Source organism: Vicia villosa, unplaced genomic scaffold (genome assembly GCF_029867415.1).
Source record: "Vicia villosa cultivar HV-30 ecotype Madison, WI unplaced genomic scaffold, Vvil1.0 ctg.001882F_1_1, whole genome shotgun sequence".
NCBI classification, from domain to species: domain Eukaryota; kingdom Viridiplantae; phylum Streptophyta; class Magnoliopsida; order Fabales; family Fabaceae; genus Vicia; species Vicia villosa.
This window is the reverse complement of record NW_026705762.1, coordinates 33330-41605: the sequence shown is the minus strand read 5'-3', so window position 1 is coordinate 41605 and position 8276 is coordinate 33330.

The window sequence follows — 8276 nt, the reverse complement described above, 5'->3', positions numbered from 1 at the left end:
AAATCGATCTGCACTGATGGCAGAAGCAAATCTGGTGCAGAATCAGTTGTGTAAATCGATTTACACCTTATGCAAATCGATTTGCATAGTGAAAATGTTGAAAAATGCTCCTTTTGATGGACGTTTTGACTTGATACCTACAAAACACAAACACACAAAAGCACAAGGCAATATTTTTGGTATTTTGGTTAGTAAAACAATATATACAAGACTAAAACATGGGTGCTCGATGATTCCCTTGCAGATGGATTGAGCACAACATCACTGGTAGAACTCTAAGTTAAAACTTCTTGATTGATGATTGGTATGCAAATGATGTGTAATCTTAGGGTCAAAAATTGGGGTATGACAACACCAAACACTCAAACAAAGTCACAAGTATTTTTGCACATATGTCCTAGGATCAACTAGTTGATCCTGTAAGTATTCATTTTGGAAGACTAGCACTTGTTTACTAAATTTCACAGTAAACAAGTTGGCACGCCCAGTGGGACCTATTTGTGCATTAAATCCATAAGTAAATTCTTTACAAAAAGTGTGTTTTTGTTACAAAATATTGTCAATTCTTCATTTGTCAAATGCGATTGGTTGTATGCACTTAAGGAGTGGTAAAAGATTGTTAGAAATGGTACATCCACCGTCGACAAATACCCCCACCTCACCAAAATGACCATCAAAACACAGAAGGACAAGCGAACGTATCATCGCAAGATGTAATAGGAGCATCGAATATAGGAGGAGAGAATCCTTCTGATGCCATTCAGATAAATAATCTAACTGCCCCACTAGGGACAGTAGTTACGCCACCACGAGTGTCGAGTGTTCCTACTACACCCAGGGAACTCCAAAGCGTGGTTGTAGACCAAAGGCCTTTCTTTCCAATGATTATTTCAACGCCCTTAAATGGTCGAGAACAACCTTATGATATGCGAACATCAGTAACGACAAGCCTTCAACCTATCGCGTCCACGTTCCCAGACAACACAATGGTTGTTACATCCCTTGGGAATCCTTATTTACCCCTAGGGACAATAGTGACTTACCCTGATCGAACGGTGCAACCACTTTTGGGATCTAGTTACCTTTTTCTAGAATGTCAACTGTGGCCAATCAGACTCTCAAATTATTTAGACAACAAGTCAACAAGAGTAACCATGAAATGGTTAATTTGCTTGCGCAAAAAATGAGCTCGGTGTTCAATCCTTTGATTCAGAACACCACACATGGTTACTAGCAATTAGCACAACAGATGGGGAAAATTGCTGATTTATTTAGCGCTCCTCAATTGTCAGCCAATAGTTTCCAGGTGCACAGCCTCGACAACAAGCAGCAGCGGTCAAAATACCCGCACACAAGGAACTTGAAGGCGCCATAGACCAAGAAGCACCAAGAGTTTTCGTGGTGTAACAAAACCAAGACACTGACGAGGTTCTGGGAAATCTTCGACAAAATAACCTAGTATGGCATAATCATATAAATAATGTGGTAGAAAAAATATTAGCCAAAAATGGTTTAAGCATAGGCCTCCATAGGCCGAATTTTGTGTCTCCATTCTCTGAATATATAATTCAAACTAAATTACCCAGAGGTTGGAAAATCCCAAAGTTTACAAAATTTGCAGGGGATGTGTTAGAACAAGATTTGTTCTGATCAATATTCTTAGTTTTGATGATAACAAGGATATGAATTTTGTATGAGATAATGTGGTACTCTAATACTATGCAATTTCCGTTTCAGGAATTATACAAAGAGTATGCATAAAATCAGCGCAAGAAGCACTGACTCAGAAAGGTTCAGCATGCAACATCAGAACGTGGTCTGGCAAGACATCAGAAGATGGTCAAGCAGAATCAGAACATGGGTCTATGGAAGCATCAGAAGATCTTGAGATCAGAAGCAGAAGCACTGAAGTTCTCATGGTATCACGCTCAGAAGCACTTCAAGGTCAGAAGACAAGAAGATGCTCTGCACCTAGCTATTTGACTCTGATGATATTCAAACATTGTTTACACAAACGTCAGATCAGAAGCAAGTACTAGACTGGCAGGCTACGCTGACTGACAAAAGGAACGTTAGAAGCTATTAAAGGCAACGTCAATAGACACAGCGGAAACAAGGCTCGAGGTAGTTGACAAAAGAGTGAAACATTAAATGCAATGCTGTACGGATTACGCAAAGCATTAAATGCTCCCAACAGTCATCTTCTAAAGTGCCTATAAATATGAAGTTCTGATGAGAAGCAAGGAAAAACGATTTACAAACTCTGAACCAACTTGTAGAAACGCTGTTCAAATCAAAAGCTCTCAAACTTCATCATCAAGCTCACTACATTGCTGTTGTAATATCTTAGTGAGATTTTAAGCTTAAACTTAAGAGAAAATCACAGTTGTGATAATAGCTTTATGAGAAGCATTGTAACTCTTAAAAGAATTTGTTTACATTAAGTTGTAAGTTCTAGAGTGATCAGGTTGTTGATCAGTATACTCTAGCAAGTCTTAGAAGTTGTCTAAGCAGTTTGTTCCTAGAGTGATCAGGTTGTGATCAGGATACTCTAGAAGACTTAGAGTGTTTCTAAGTGGAAAACCATTATAATCAAGTGTGATTAGTGGATTAAATCCTCAGGTGAGGTAAATCACTCCAAGGGGGTGGACTGGAGTAGTTTAGTTAACAACGAACCAGGATAAAAATCATTGTGCAAATAGTTTTTATCTTACAAGTTTTTAAAGCTACACTTATTCAAACCCCCCTTTCTAAGTGTTTTTCTATCCTTCAGGATGTAACACCCTTCTATACCCACAAATATTGCACATATAATTTACGAAAATAATTCAAAGAAAATCACCACTCAAGGGCGTCACACTTCATAAAAACATCACAATAACGTTCATGCTCCGTAACAAGGGTTATATCATTTTAAACATCTCATAATAACAAATCAACAAAAATGTTGCAGCGGATTTATCTTTACATAATAACTTCTTCATAAACAAAACTCATAATAGTTCAGTTCTTTATAGCTAGGATTCAAAACATCTTTATCATCCAAAAACTCATGAAATAAATTAACCAAAGCATAGTAATTATTCGCAAAATATAGCGTTCTCATCCCGATTTTACGTATCAGAGCAATACATCTTCTAATAAATAGAATTAAATAAAATACTCTGAAGTTATCTTCAAAGTCTCTACGAAACTATTCCTGATCACCTGCGTGTTACCCACGTGGAGGAAACATTCAAACAGAAAGGGTGAGCAATCACAGTTCATTATAAAAAGATATAAGGAAAAGAAGAGTAGTTACAAAAATCATCATCATCATTATTGTGAAAATGGTGCCTTGATAAACAAAGTATAAATTATTTTTTTGTGATCAAGAAACACACAAGGATAGAAAAGATGATAAAACAAGAAGAACAACAAGGATTGGTTATAACTGCTATTGTTTACTTTCTCTATCAATCAAGATTACAAGTGTTACAAGAATAACAAATAACCCTCTCACCCTATATTAGGATTAGTAATATGCAATGATGAGAGACTAGTATGCCATTTATAATAGACCTAACATACTAAACTAATGGACTTTTTCTTAAATACCCATTACAAGATAACTTAGGGTACAAGCTAACTTAAACAATTGGATATAACAAACAGGCCCAATTCGAAATACTAACAACCCTAGCATTTCGACTCCCACTTACTACAACACACTTCGACTACAGTATGTAGGTCTTTGACATCAGCATGTAAACATACTTTAATGGCATGCATAAATCCTGTCGAACCAGAAGCTACTCTTAGACCTAATAGAGTTCTATCAAATTCTCACAAATATCCACCTTGTAACAAACTCTAATATCAAAGAACAACTAGCTTTCGTCATGTAGCTTTATCAACTGCATACAGTGGAAAAACTTGCAACTCGATAATATCTTGATAATCATATTAGCACCATTATGATTTGTCGAAACCTTCAGCACTTGGACTTCTCCACGCTTGATTACTCCTCTAACAAAATGCAACCTCACATCGATGTGTTTGCTTCCCTCATGATATGATGAGTTCTTCGACATGTGTATAGAACTTTGACTATCACATTTAACAGTGATACCTCTACCTTGAAGTTTTAGCTCTTTATATTCCGCTTCAGTGGTTGATAAAACAACAACCTTCTAAAGTGTTGCTTTCCAACTAATTGTTGTGCCAAACATAGTGAAAACATATCCAAAAATAGATTTTCTGGAACCTATACAACCTGCATAATCAGAGTCGACATATCCTTCGATTACTGCTTTATTATCTTCACCCAAGGCTCCACCATAAATTAGGACTCTATTTAGAGACCCATTTATGTACCTTAGAATCAACTTCAATGCTTTCCAGTGAGCCTTTCCAGGAATCGACATGTACTTGCTTATAATACTTAATGCACATGCTATGTCGGGTCTAGTACATACCATAACATACATCAAAGAACCTACTATATTAGCATATGGAATTCTATTCATATAAGCTCTTTCAACATCAGTATTGGGACACTGATCAATACTCATCTTAAATTGAGGGTTTGTTAGAGTCACAATAAACTTCGGATTTGACATACCTAAATTTTCGAAAATCTTTCGTAGGTATGCCTCTTTAGATAAGCATAATTTTGACTGGTTTCTATCTCTTTGAATGTCAATCCCGAGAATCCTTTATGCAGCTCCCAGATCCTTCATATCGAACTCTTTATTGAGTTCAGCCTTCACCCTCATCACATCTTCAACATTATTGCTTGCTATGATAATATCATCCACATAAAGCAACAAAATAACAAATGAATTACCAGGTTGAAATCGTAAGTAAACACAATGGTCGAACTAACTTCTAACGAAACTTATGCATGCCATGAACGTGTCGAATCTCTTATTTTACTGTCGAGGAGATTGTTTCACTCCATATAAAGATCTTTTTTTCTTGCACACATAATCTTCCTTCCCCTATTCGACATACCCTTCAGGTTGCCTCATCAAGATTGTTTCGGTTAGATCACCATACAAGAACGTAATCTTCACATCCATCTGTTCCAGTTCAAGATCAAATTGTGCCACCATGGTAAGAAACATTCGAATGGACCTATGCTTCACAACAAGAGAAAACACATCATTGAAGTCGTCACTTTCTTTCTGAAGTGAAACCCCTAGTGACTAACCTTGCCTTGTATCTTTTTGATGCAACTCCTTAGATTCCTTCCTTACCTTTGAAAATCCATTTACAACTGACTAACCTTGCTCCAACAGTTTTCTTAATCAGTTCCCAAGTGTGATTATCATGAAGATATTTCATCTCATCATTCATGGTCTTCAGCCATTCTATCTTATTTCGAATCCTCATAACTTCCTTATAGTCTCTAGGTTCTTCATCTAGAACCTCACTTGCAGAGATTAAGGCATAAGTTATAAGATCTGCATACCCAAGACTTTGAGGTGGCTTGATGACTCTTCTCAACCTATCTCTTGATAATATGTAGTCATCGACAGTTTCCTCAACTTCCTGGACATCTTCTTCTTCTTCGACTTCATCTAGGATATCTAATTCAGCATCAACATGCTCCACCTCAACAGGAATCTCTACTTGTTCCAGCTCTTCGTTAGATATTTCTTCACTTCGACCAATATCATTATTTTTCTTAAAAGCCATTTCAGCTTCATTGAAAATTACATATCGACTGATGATACTCCTCTTGTGACCTGGCTCTAAGCACCATAGCCTATAAACCTTGACTCCTTTAGGGTATCCCATGAACATGCATTTCAGAGCTCTAGGTTCGACCTTGTCTTGCCTAATGTGAGCATAGGCTACCAAACCAAATACTCTAAGTTTTTCGAGATCTGGTGGGTGTTCCGACCAAAATTCTTCAGGTGTCTTCATATCTAACACAGTCGAAGGATATTTGTTTATTAGATATGTTGCCGTTGAAACACCCTCGGCCCAAAACACCTTCTTTAACCCAACACTAGTCAACATGCATCTAACTCTCTCCAAAATAGTTCGATTAAACCTTTCAGCCAAACCATTGTTGTGGAGTATGTGTAGTAGTTCCAGGCCTTGCAATACCAGAGGCAGCACAAAAGCTGTCGAACGCCTCTTTGCAAAATTCAAGGCCATTATCGGTTCTCAACCTCTTGACCTTTATGTGAGTCTGATTTTATTCCAGAGTCTTCCAACTATTGAATTTCTCAAAAGTTTCATCCATAGTCTTCTGGATGAATACCTATAATTTTCTGGAATAATCATCTACTATGGATAGAAAATACCTTGCTCCTGAATGTGATGGACACCTTGCAGACCCCTAAAGATCAGCATGGATGTAATCAAGGGATCCATGTGTTCTTTGTTTGCCATTGTTGAACTTCACTCTTCAAAATTTTCCGAGTACACATGGCTCACAAAACTTCATCTTTTCGACTTTGTCTCCACCTAGCATGTTTTTTCCCTGATTCGAAACCCTTTTCAATGACACGGTGTTGCACCCTAAAATTTTCCCTCCTTACTTGATCTATAAGTTATTAAGGACGTTTATTTTGTCGTTTGAAAATCGAAGAAAAATAATAAAGAGTTCTCATGGTTTTAAGAGAATGCGGTGCGAAGTTCTGTCTGTACGATGAAAATGCAAAAATTGTAATTCTCATTTAGAAGGTGATATGAGCTTGAATCCCGCATGGTCAGGACTATTTCGACATTCTCTACATCTTTCGTGTTCAAGCCGAAAGCTAAGGAAAGTGGCGGAAATTAATTGTTTCTGAAAATTCTGTCTTACAGCTCCATTGTCTTGTGGATATTCAAAAATTCATATCTCCTGGTTGAATTACCTTCTTGAAGCGAGACCTATGTCAAAAGTTTCATCTCGAGGTCTACTTCATTTCCTTTGTTGGGTTCTGTAGCAACCTGCCTAAAATTTTAACTTAGAGAGTTGCCACCTATTCTGAAGGGCGAATAGGAAACCCTACGCAGTATAGAGATCAGGGTAAGATACTATATTCAGGTCGAGGGAAGGTGTTAGGCACCCTCAACCCTTTCCTATTGGCTTTGAATCTAAGGGTCAAGTTTTATGGCTAAAAGTTAAGGTTTTATAACTAAAAAATTGAATAAGGGGAAAAATTGAGATTTTTGGGAAGGGGACTCGCCTTGTTGCCAAGTGCCTACGTATCTCCTTATGGAGAATCAGAGTCAACGTAGTTCGGGGACAGGATTGTACGCCTTAGAATTAGAATTATGAATGTATTTGAAGTTGTTTTAAAGTTGTTTTGAAATGCGAATGTTCGAAGGTATTTTGAATTACCTTATCATAGTTATGAACATCGCAGTGTTTGAAGGGGTAATTTTCTGTAGTGTCGTGGTTTAGTGTATTTTTGATGTTTGGGCGTACAATCCTGATTTTAGTATGCACTATTAACCGCGACGATCAATAGATTCAATCGCCATAGTTAACAGATTTGAAGTTGCACCGTTACCAATTTTAATCAATTGATTTGATTATTACTGATAACGAATTAGGATATTTTTTAATAATTTGTATGATTTAATTTGTATCATTACCCCTCGCAATCGATTGATTCGATTAAAAAGGATAATGAATTGAAGTATGGAAAATAGAAAGGTTAATCATCGCGACTAATAAGATAGTCGAAACCACTTAACCGAATAAATTGTTATTTTAATTATTTTATTTCTCACCAATGCGACTATTAGATATAATCGAATCGAAGAGAAAATTCATAAATCAACTAAATGAAAGTTAATATTAATATATATATATATATAAATAAATTAATTTCTATTTTTCTATCGTGGGGTGTATTTTATTTCTATGTTAATTGAGGTGTTTTATTAGCAAAAGAAATTGGCCCAAAAATACATTCGGGGCCAAACGGATGCAAGGGGGTAAATTAAGTCAATGGAATCTATAAGACAAAATAATTGTCCAACGTCTTAAATCCAAAATATAATGAAATTTACAAAATAAAAAAAATATCATAAAGATAACAGCAACAAATATGAGACGGTATCTCCCTAGTGTGAGTTCAAATCTTATCTTGACTTTTCAAACCCTTTTTCCAATAGCATGCCGACACGTGGCGATTATATAAAAATAAAAATATTTAATATGAGGACCAAATGAAAACGAGCATATATTTCCAGATCTCAGCTTTTTCTTTTGTTCACCAAACCACCATATTTCTATCTTCTTCCTTATTTGTTTTCTCCCAAATATCAAGAATTTGAATTACCAT